This window comes from Sorex fumeus, unplaced genomic scaffold (genome assembly GCF_029834395.1).
Source record: "Sorex fumeus unplaced genomic scaffold, SorFum_2.1 ptg000050l, whole genome shotgun sequence".
Classification (NCBI taxonomy): Eukaryota; Metazoa; Chordata; class Mammalia; order Eulipotyphla; family Soricidae; genus Sorex; species Sorex fumeus.
The window spans coordinates 1,014,233-1,026,340 of NW_026606107.1; the positions used below are offsets into that span (position 1 = coordinate 1,014,233).

The window sequence follows — 12,108 nt, forward strand, 5'->3', positions numbered from 1 at the left end:
AGATCAACAACCAACCTTACCAAGCAGAATAATTCTGTGCTAATACATTTTATAGTTTTCTTGAAATAGGTAATGTGTAAAACCTTCTTAGAGTGAAGGGTTTGGATGCTAGTTTCTCTTTTCCCTTTCTGCCTTTATTCACAAGTGACAGGAAGTATAATTCTTCCAAATTTGTTGAGCTAAGACATGCATTTCAGTAACTGTGTTGAGCACCTGTTAATATGGCAGACGTTGGTTGTTCTGGCTGCTGGGATGCAGGAGGAATGGAAAAGATCAGAGCAGATACCAAGTAGGCCAGTGGTATTAGCCAGAAATGGGATTTGCCTGGAAGGGTTGAGCAGCAAGCAGAGGTTCAGGAAATTTGACATGGATATATCTGTAGCACTATAGCACTGTTCTCCTGTTGTTCGTCTATTTGCTCAAGCAGGCACTCACTAATATCTAGGATCATTTATCAGAGAAAAAAATCTAATCATCACTGAGGTACTGCAATTTACATTACTGTTAATGATGACTTCATTTGTATATCTTCCCCAGCACCATATTCACCAGCAGTGTATCCATTTAATTAGAAACTTTAGTTTCCCTTGGTATTATGACATTTACCTGATTCTTTATGATTCTTTTATCCTACCATTGGTTTTTGCCTGAGAATTTGCTTTAGCAAGTTTACTTGTTCATCAGTCAGTCATATTCTGGGTTCTGTGTGTAGCAACTATAATGTCTATAGGTAGTCAAGATTTGTATGGGGGTCTCTACTTGAGTGAATTATATGAGTTTGGTTGAATGGTGGCCAATAGCTGAGATCCCCGGCTGGGCATAGGCAGGCATGTGTTCTAGCAATCAGGCAGACTAGAGTTTACAATTCATAGTTAGATCATGTCTCAGGCTGCGTTCTATAATCAGGAAGACCAACAGTGTTTATCTTTCAGTTGGTTAGGGCTATGAGTTGGGCTGTGCAGTTGGTCAATTTTCTGGTTGTGCTCCACTGCTGGATGAGGTCACTTTCCAGTTCTCCCTGGTCTTGAGTGTATGTCAGCTTTAGTCTTCAGTAAAGAGAAGCTCTCAAGTATGCTTTGATTTAGGTGTGGTTGCTGTCTTATCTTCCCAGTTTAGTGGTGTTGCAATCTATATTCTTTCTTTAGACAGATTTTTTTGCTGTGTTTCCTACATGGGTAAGGGTATAAGCTGGGCTCATCAATTGGATAGTATTGTAGGATGTACATCGTAAGGAACAGTATTGCTACATGAACTCACCGGATGAATATAGTTGCAAGATGTACACAGTTAAGCAGACATGCTAGTTTGACTCCTGTTCAGTTTAAGATATTAATCTGTACTCTGAGGCTGCCAAGGATTGTTACTCGAGCTCCTTAGTTAGGGGGTCCACAGGCTATGGTCTGTTGTCTGGCTTTCTGCCCAACAAGGGCAAAAGGCCCGTGGTTGCATAGGGCATCTGTTTGGGCTTTGTGATTGGGTGTAGACTTACAAACTTTCATGTTCACGTTTCAGTCATACAATGTTCTTTTACCCATCCCTCTACCAGTGTCCATTCTTCACCATCAGTGTGCCCAATATCCTTCCCTCATCCCCCTCCCACCCCCCCTCTGTCCCTGTGGCAGGTAGATTCCTTTTTATTCTCTTTTAGGGTGTTGTCTACAATGCAGGTATTAGTGATGATCATGTTCGGTCTATAGTCTCTCAGTTCACATCTCCCATCCCAAGTGGGTCCTCCAGGCATCCTGTACTTGATGGTCCCTTTTCTATCTGAACTGCCTTTTCTCCCAGCAGGTGAGGTAGGTTTCTGGGCCGTGAAGCAATATTCCTGGTATTCATCTAATTTTTTTTGAGAAGCATCCATACTGTTTTCCAAAAGGGCTGAACCAGTCGGCATTCCCACCAGCAGTGAAGGAGAGTCCCTTTCTCCCCACGTCTGCGCCAATACTGGTTGCTTTTGTTCTTTTGGATGTTGGCTCCTATAATTTTTAATTGCTGAATTTTATGATTTATGGAGGTTTTATGCAGATATTTTACTTATTTCCCATTAATTTCTATTGAGGCTTTCTGATAGGTCATGCAGTAATTCTATGTTTATATTACTGAGGAAGATCCATACTGATATGTAAAGTGACTGTACTGTTTCAGATTTTCACTGTTAATGTGCAAGTGTTTCAGTCTCTTCACATTCTCACCAATGCTTACTATATTTTATTGGTTTTTGTTGTTTGATCATACCTGGCTTTTCTTGGGGCTTTCCCTTAGCTCTGCACTCACTTGACAGTGCTTGGGAAACCATATGTGGTGCAAGGGATTGAACCCAGGTTGACTGCATACAAGGCAAGCACCCTACCACTGTACTATCTAATTCCTGGTTTTTAATTAATTATGCCATCCTAATTGGTATATAATAGCTAGTTGTGGTTTTTGTTTCCTTAATAATTCCTGGTTTTGAACACCTTTTCATGTTTTTTTTTCTGTTTGCATATTTGCCTTTAAAAAGGTGTATTCAAATATCTTGACCATTTTAAACTTGGGTATTTTTGTTTTTGAGCTGCAGAATTTTTTATGCTAGCTATTTATAGTTGAGTATACTGAGGCTGAAAGTATTAAGTTGATCTATTCATCTAACTTAGCTTTGACAAAGGGGAAAATAAGTTATATTTAAATAGTTAATATAGCTAATTTTATGTAAAAGTGGATAGTTTTATGCAAGTTCTGAAACAAAAAGTTGTGAAATTTTTTAAAGTTTTTTTATTGAGTCACTGTGAGATAGACCTTTACATTCAGTCATACAGTATTCCAACATCCATCCCTCCACCAGTGTACATTTCCCAGCACCAGTGTCCCCAGCTTCCCTCCTATCACCCCCTACCACCTGCCAATGTGGCAAATATGTCAGGCACTTTTCTCTCTCTCTTTCTCTCTCTCTCTCTCTCTCTCTCTCTCTCTTTCCTTTTGGGCATTGTGGTTTGCAATACAGATACTGAACGCTTATTGTGTATAACCCTTTACCTACTTTTAACACTCAGTTCTTGTCCATCATGATCATTTCCAACTGTTTTTGTCATACTGGTGCCTTCTCTATCTTATGTACTCTCTTCCCCACACACACACTGTGGTAGATTCCAACCACTGACCATATCTCCTAGCTCCTATTTTAATTGGTCTTTGATATTAGTATTCTACTATATGTTTTTAATATACTACAAATGAATGCAGTCATTCTATATATACATATATATATATATATATATCCCTCGCCTTTTGATTCATTTCACTCCAATGGTACTCTCCATGAATGAACATTTTTACAAGACAGAAACTTAAGCTTAACTTAAGTTTCTTTTATAGTATTTTATGTTAGTTGGGGAGAGACAGCCATTAGGTTTATACAGTGTAACTAGAACTTATTGAATTCTTGGAATTTAAGAATAATTGACCTAGTCAGTTTCATCTATTATTGACAAAAATGTCAGGGTGATATTACAAATAAATGATGTAAGAAGAGTGTTTCTTGAGCCCTTGAGAGAAGTGGCTGAGCATATAGAACTAAAAGATGGTCATTACTGGAAAATTTTGTTATTACTGACTTAAAAATGAAATTTTAATAGAGATTACAGAAATTAGCAATGATCATACTATTTCAAATAACCCATCTCAGGACTATTTGTCACAGGAAAACATATATACATATATGTCTTTTAAAACACATATAAACACACACACACACATATATATATATACACACACAGACACACAGAGCAAGCAATACAGGCTTTCCATGAATTAAACTTTTGTTTGACCCCGAAGTTCTCCCAATATATTAGGTATGGCAATTCTGGGAATATATCCTGAGGGTACAAAAAAGCACAGTAGGAATGACATCTGCACCTGTAATGTGAATTGAAGCACTGTTCACTATAGCCAGAATTTGGAAACAACTCGAATGCCTAAGAACAGACTACTGGTTAAAGAAACTTTGGTACATCTACACAATGGAATACTATGCTGCTATTAGGAGAGATGAAGTCATGAAATTTGCTTATAAGTGGATGGACATGGAGAGTATCATGCTAAGTAAAATGTGTCAGAAAGAGAGGGACAAACAGAATGACTGCACTCATTTCTGGAATATAAAGTAACATAATATGAAACTGACCCCCAAGGGCAGTAGACACAAGGGACAGGAATATTGCCCCAAAGTTGGAAGCCTGTTTCATGAGCTGGGGGAGAAGGCAACTAGAATAGAGAAGGGATCACTAAGACAATGATGATTGGAGGAATTGCTGGAGATAGGAGATGTGTGCTGAAAGTAGATAAACGACCAAATGTGATAGTCTGCATTGCAAACCATAATGCCTCAAATTAGAGAGAGAGCATGGGGAAAATTGTCTGCCATAGAGGATGGGGGAGGATTGGAAAGGGTGAGGTATACTGGGGACATTGGTGGTGGAGAATGTGCACTGGCGGAGGGATGGGTATGACTGAAACTCAAATATGAAAGCTTTGTAACTGTATCTGATGGTGATTAAATAAAAAATATTAGGACTGAAGCGATAGCACAGCTGTAGGGCTTTGTACGCAGCTAGTCCGGCCGAGCCGGATTTGATTCTTCTGGCCCTCTCGGAGAGCCCGGCAAGCTACCTAGAGTATCTCACCCTCAATGCAAAGCCTGGCAAGCTACCCACAACATATTCAATATGCCAAACACGGTAACAACAAGTCTCAAAAAAATGGAGACGTTACTGGGCCCGCTTGAGCAAATCAATGAACAACGGGAGGACAGTGACAGGTATGATCAATATTTTTATTATTTCTTTTTATGTAGACTGATACTCTTTTATTTACTAATTTATTTTTGTCACCTTTGTTTATAATAGTGTTAACACCAATGTTTTAAGAATACAATGTCACTTCACTGCACCCATGAACAGAGTACCACATCCTTCCAGCACTTTTTCTAGATCCCTACCTTTCTCTTACTTAGCAGACTGGATTATGTAAGCAGATTCTTATTGTCTGGTATTATTGACTATTGCTTATCACTTTACGATGTTTATACTGTACATATGAGTGAGATATTTAGTATTTGTCCTTCCTCTGACTCACTTTGCTCAACTCCATCCAAATTGCAGTGAATTGCAAGCTTTCATCTTTCGTTATAGCTGAGTAGTATTCTATTGTGTACATACAGTATGTTATGATTTCTTTTTCCACTCATCATTGTGTTGAGCACATGGGTTGTTTTAGAATTGGTCTATTGTAGACAGTGCTGGAATGAACATATGTGTGCATCTTAACTTCCCTTCTTTTGTTTTTGTGCCACACCTGGCAGTTCTCAGGGATTATTCCTAGCTCTGTGCTCAGGGATCACTCCTGGTGGTGCTTGGTAGACTTTATGCAGTGCCAGGAATAGAACCCAGGTCTGCTGCATGCAAAGCAAGTGGCCTACCAACCATAGTTTCATGCTGGAATGTATAATTCTTTTTGAATTAATATTTTTTGTGTTCTTGGGATAGATGCGAAGGAGTGAAATTTTGGGACCATAAGGGAATTCCAAATTTTCTGAGGAATCTCCATACTCTGTTTTCTACAGAGACTGAACCAATGACATTCCAGTATCAGTGAATGAGGATTCCTTTACACTGCATGCCAGCCAACACTACATGTTCTAAGTTTTCTGGGTTTTTTTATGTATACCATTCTCACTGGTGGAAATTTATATCTCATTGTTTTTATGGTTTTGGACTACCTCTGGCTGTACTCAAAGGCTTAGTCCTAGCTCTGTACTCAGTAATCACTCCTGGTTGTGCTAGAGAACCGTATGTGTTGTTGGGAATTAAACCAGGGTTGTCTGCATGCAAAGTAAGCATCTTAAACCTCATACTATTTCTATCCCTTTCATTGTCACTTTACTTGTATTTTCTGATAATAAGTGATAACACTTTTATATGCCTACTAAACATCCATATGTCTTCTGGGAAGTATCTTCATCTTTCACCATTTTTGATGGAATAAATGACTGTTGGTCAGTTTTTTGAGACTCTATCTATTTTGGGTGTTAGCCCTTTTCCTGTGTGTGGTGTGCAAATTCTTCTCATGTTAATAAGTAGGGTATTTTTACGTTAGTCTGAGTTTCTTTTCTCATGTTTAATTTCTCAAAACTCTTTTGATGCACTCCCCCATTTTTGTTACCTTTGCCAGTGGAGTCAAATCTTTGAAGATTTATTTGATGGATTTTGGCCTAATGTCAAAGTCTTTAATTCACTTTCAATTATTCTTGTGGGTGGTATCAGATATAGACCAAGATTCATCTTTTTTACATGTGTTATGCTATCCAGTTTTCCCATTTGTTTATTTATTTGGTTTTTGGGTAACATCCAGCAGTGCCCAGGGGTTACTTCTGCTCTGCATTTAGGGATCTAAACTGTGTTGGCTGCATACAAGGCACATGCCCCACCCACTGTACTGTTGCTCCAGCCCCTAGCACCATTTGTTGAAAAGGCTTTTCTTATTCCATTTAATGCACTCTCTGTCAAAGATTTTACTATACATATATCTGATGATTTACCTATGGACTTGCTGTTCTTTTGGTCTGGTTGCCTTTGTTCCAGTACCACACAGTTCAGATACCTATGGCTTTACAGTACATCGTTTTATTTCAGAATAAAAGCCATCTTTTTATTTCAGAATAGCTTTGGCCATTCAGGCCATTTTATGATTTCATACAATTTTTACCAAGATTTGTTCTAAGTCCTTAAAGAATGTTGCTGTAATTTTGATGTGGATTACATTGAATCCATGTAATACTCTTAGTAGGATGGACATTTTGACAATGTTAATCCTTCCAACCTGTGAATATGGAATATGTTTCCATTTTCAGGTGTCCCTTTCTATTTCTTTAAATAGTGACTTACAGGTTTCTATTAAAATTTTTATCTGCCTTTTCATGTGCATTGTTTTCCCTGGTGATTGTTCCCCTTATGCTTCCTTCTAAGTATTGCTGATCTAGATTATTGTCTTGTGATTACCAAGAGTATTTTATCATGCTTTTTACATCTAATAATCTAATAACTTTTAGGGGATGATAATCATCTCATTGGTATAAGCATATTTTGAATTTTAAAAATGCAGTAAAGAAATCAAATGTCTTTTCATATTAGTGTTTTAGTGTTTGAAGAGAAGAGTAGGTGGAGGCAGATGCCAATAAATGGAATCAAGGGACCATATAACAGACCTATTCTTAATTTTTCTTGGAAATTGGCATGTTATTTTTCATAAAGGGTGAACCAGATGATGGTCGCACTGTGTGCAAGTATTTTATTTTTCACCACAACTTTTCCACCCTGGTTGTTTCTTTATTTTTTTAATTTATAGTTTAGTTAACTTGGCCATAATACTGTCAGTGTTTATGGTTCTGATGTACAGAGGTACAGCATTTTACCACCACTAAAGTACTCAAGCTTGTCTACCACAGTCCTTATGTTACTTCTAGTCTACATCTTCATTCACTCCAACCCTTCCCCACTGCTTGTTAATCTCAGTTTTGTAATCTAAAGCCAAGGGTTTGTCATTGTTCAATACTGACAATTCCTTTCTTTTGTTGCTCTGTATACCACAGACAAGTGCAATTATCTGATATTTATCCGTCATCTTCTGATTTATTTTGCTTAATATGATAGCATTAAGTTCCTAAGTTTCATCCAATTTACAGAAAAATGAGTTTTCCCCTTCTATCAGTACATATATATATATATATATATATATATAGAGAGAGAGAGAGAGAGAGAGAGAGAGAGATTGTGTTGTTTCCATATTCTGGATATTGTACTAAATGCTACAATGAACTTAGGCATGCATGCTGCATGCGTCTTTTTGAATAATTTTTGTGTTTAGGTGTATATACCAAGAAGTGAAAATACTAGGTCATATGGAAGCTCTGTTGCTATTTTGTGAGAAGTTGCCATTGTTTTTAGTTTTGCCAGCACTATTGAAAAGTTCCACTTTGCTTGATCCATTTCATACACTAAACTCCATTACCTATATTAAATGTTCATAAGTATGATTTTGTCTTTGGGCTCTCAATTCTATTCCATTGGTCTGAGCACCTATCTTTAGTCCACTAGCATGCAGCATTTTAAACTACAGCACTATTGTACAACTTTATGGTACGAAATGAAATAACCTCCATCTTTTTTGTTAGGATAGTTTTGCTTATTTGAGAGTTTTATTATTACATACAAATTTTAGTAGAGAAGGCTGGAGTGATAGTATAGCAGGTAGGAGTGATTCCTGACTGCAGAGGCAGGAGTCAGCCCTTGAGCAACACCAGGTGTGACCCAACCCCATTCCCCCCATTTTTTTTAGTACAGTTTGTTCTAGTTCTTGAAAACTGTCATCAGAATTCATCTAGGAATTACATTGAAGTTATGTCATGTTTTGCACTGGATGGCCTTTTAAAAATTATTATTGGAATCCATGAACATAGAATATTTTCCATTTCCCATATCCTCTTCTATTTCTTACAATAATGACTTATAGTTCTCGATATATAAGTCTTTCATATCATTTGCTCAGTTGATTCCTAGGGATTTAATGTTTTTGAATACTATATTAATTTTTTTAATGTTTTTGAATACTATATTAAATTTTCCTTTTTGTGTGTTCTGTTTCATTATTTGCATATAGATATGAAACAGACTTTGTTTATATAATTTTTTTTGCTTTTTGGGTCACACCTGGCAATGCACAGAGGCTATTTCTGGCTCTGCACTCAGGAATTACTTCTGGCAGTGCTTGGGGGACCAGGATCAAACCCATGTCAGCCACCTACAAGGCAAATGCCCTACCCACTGTATTATCACTCCAGCCCCTGTGTATGTATTTTTAGGACTGCTACTTTGCTATATTGTTTATTGTTTGTAATAGATTCTGTGGACTCATTAGTGTCTTCTACTTATATTATTGTGATAATTTTAATTCTTTTACAGTTTGAATCCTTTTTGTTTCTTTTTCTTGCCAAATTGCTGTGTCAAGCACTTTGAAAACTCTGTTCAGTAATAATGGAGAAAGTGAACATCCTTGCCAAGTCCCTGATATCAGAAGGTAGGCTTTCAGTATTTTTGCCGTTGGGTCTGATGTTGACTGTGGGTTTGTTATAAATGGCTGTTACTATCTTGAGGTACATTCCTTTGATCTCTGTTTGGTGGTAGAAGGAGTTACCATGAATGGATGTTGTATCTCGCCACAAACTTTCTCAGCATCATTTGATATAATCATATGATAATTTTAAATCAAATTTATGTCTGTTTTGGGGCCACACGTGGACAATGCTTAGGGGTTACTCCTGACTCTACATTCAGGAATCACTCCTGGTGATGCTCAGGAGACCGTATGGGATGCTGCAGATTGAATCCAGGTCAGCCACATTCAAGGCAAGCATCTTTACCCACTGTACCATCTCTCTGGTCCCTAAATTTTAATCTTTTTTAAATCAAAAAATGTAGATGTTACTTTTGTTGATAATGGTGGATTACATTGATTGCTTTGCATATATTGAACCATCCTTTTGTCCCTGGAGTTAATTTCACTTTATTAGTGTAAATGATCCTTTTGATATATTGTTGGATTTGGTATATTAAGATTTTCTTAAGGACCTAAAGGGCTAGAGACCCTGGTTCAATCCCCGGCAACCCATATGGTCCCCTAAGCACTGCCAGGAGTTATTCCTGGGTATAGAGGTGTAGAGCCAGGAGTAACCCTTGAGTATCTCCAGGTGTGCCTCCTTCCCCTCAAAAGATTTTATTAAGGATCTTTGTTGATATTTATCATGGGTATTGATCTTTATTACTAGTAGGTTTGTCTTTCTGCGTTTGTTATTAGGGTAAGATTAACTTCTGCTGTTTTAATATTAGGGTAATGGTAACGTTGGCTGTTAGGGTAACAGCTTCTTAACAGAAGATTAGGAAAAAATAAGAAAAGATTAAGAAATATATAAATATTATATTAATATTATATTGTGTTGCTCAAGGGCTGACTCCTGACTCTGCACAGGGATCACTCCTACCTGCTATACTATATCTGGATATATACTATATATATTATAGGATATAGTGTAGTATAGGATATAGCCACTTATATACTATATTCAGCCCCTTCTACTAAAATTTGTATATAATCATAAAACTATCAAATAGACAAAACTATCGTAACAAAAAAGATGGGAGGTGTTACATTACCTACCATTCAGTTTTACAATAAAGCTGTAGTAATAACATAATATAATATTAAATAATATTTTTAATTGTATACTAAAATTTTGTTAGGAAAGATTCCTATTTCTTTCATTGTTTGGAAGTACTTGAAGACTATGGTCAATAAACCTTTGATGCTTTGACATGACTTATAAGTGAACCTACCTAGACCAGGTCTTTGGTTCTTCGGAAGATTTTTAATTATTGTTTCAGTTTCCTTGCTGATTCTTGGTATATCTAGTTTTTTAACTTCCTTTTGATTATATTTTGAGATGTTGTATGATTATAAGAATTTATCCATTTCTTCTAGGTTTTCTAACTTAATGCTATAGAGTTGTTAATAGTAAGATTTAATGATTATTTTGCTCTTGGAGGGGGGAGATCATATTTAGCTGTTCTCAGGGCTTAATCCAGCCTCTGTGCTCAGAAAACATTTCTGGAAGTACTTGGTGTACTATATATGGCACTGGGGATTGAATATGGGTTGGCTTAGTGAAAGGCAAGTACCTTACCTACTGTACCATATCTCTGGCCCATATGTTTTATACTTTGAGGTGGCTGTTGTAATTTCCCCCTTTTATCTCTTATCTGATTTATTTGGATTATTTCTTTTTCTTAATGAGTCTAGCCAAGGGTTTATTTGTCTTACTTATTCTTTAGGTAAACCATCTCCTGATTTTATTAATCTACTGTTTTATGTTCTTGATTTCTCTGTCCTTGATTTCTGAACTATGGGTGGGGTTCATTCTTAGCACTGCTCAGGGGCTACTCTTGACTCTGTGCTTGGAGTTTAACTCCCAATAGTGTGTGCATTGCTGGGAATTGAACCTGATTCATCCTCATGCAAGTCACTGTCACTGTCACTGTCCTCCCGTAGTTCATCGGTTTACTCGAGCGGGCCCAGTAACATCTCCATTTTGAGACTTGTTGTAACTGTGTTTGGAATATCGTATACATCACGGGTAGCTTGCCAGGCTTTGCTGTACTGGCGAGATACTCTCGGAAGCTTGCCGGGCTCTCCGAGAGGGGCAGAGGAATCGAATCTGGCTTGGCCGGGCTGGCTGCTGTGCTATTGCTCCAGCCCTCTCATACAAGTAAGCACCTTAAACCCTGTTCTTGGAACCCCTGAGCAGGAATCTTTTTGGTTCCTGCTCTTACTTTTATTATTTCCTCCTTTCTGTTTACTTTGTGATTAATATATTGTTCATTTTCTCATTTCTCAAGCTGTAAGATTAGGTTATTTAACTTGAGCTTTTTCCTATTTCCTGAGTAAGCTGGCATTACTATGAATTTCCTTCTTCTTTTTTAGTATAGCTTTTGCTATGTGATAGATTTCAGTAGTTTTTATTTTCATTCCATTTTGTTTTATGGAATCTTTTTATTTCTTCCTTGATTTTCTCTTTGACCCAGTAGTTGTTTAAAATTATATTCTTTTCTTTCCAAATGTTGGAACTTTTTCAAACTTTATTTTTATGGTTAATTTTCGTTATCCTGGCACTCTAGTTTTTAAAAGGGGGCTTGACAGGATTTTTTATTACTAATAAAATTCTAATGGGGTCATGATGAAAGTTCAAAATGTTGAGTGCATGCCTGTGGGAAAAGGCACTGGGTTTGACCTGTCCCCACATGGTTCCCTGAGCATGATCAGTGTGGCCCAGGCAACCTCCAGCATTGCTGGGCCTTAGCAGCACTGGTATGAGTGAGTATCACTTGGACTAGCCCTCAGATCCCCTGAGTATTGCCTGGGAGATTCCCCCAAGAGAAAAGAAATTCAGTTGAGATCTTGTTGAATAGATACATCTAGGAAACAGTAAAAGATGATGTGATACTGTGTAGTTTTTCAAATTTTCATTTA

At 37.2% G+C, this 12,108-nt stretch overlaps 1 protein-coding gene across 4 annotated transcripts in view; it reads left to right on the forward strand.

Annotated features, from left to right (window-relative positions):
- Nucleotides 1-12,108, forward strand: part of GPRASP2 (G protein-coupled receptor associated sorting protein 2) — a 60,146-nt gene that overhangs the window by 10,413 nt on the left and 37,625 nt on the right. The window contains exons 5-6 of one of the 4 annotated variants that reach the window (XR_008793851.1): nucleotides 8,991-9,105; nucleotides 9,338-9,473. The exons of the other annotated variants lie outside the window; for them this stretch is intronic. The gene's annotated coding sequence lies outside the window, so the exon portion shown is untranslated. Of the gene's footprint in view, nucleotides 1-8,990; nucleotides 9,106-9,337; nucleotides 9,474-12,108 lie in introns of those variants that run through there. 4 annotated transcript variants of the gene reach the window in all.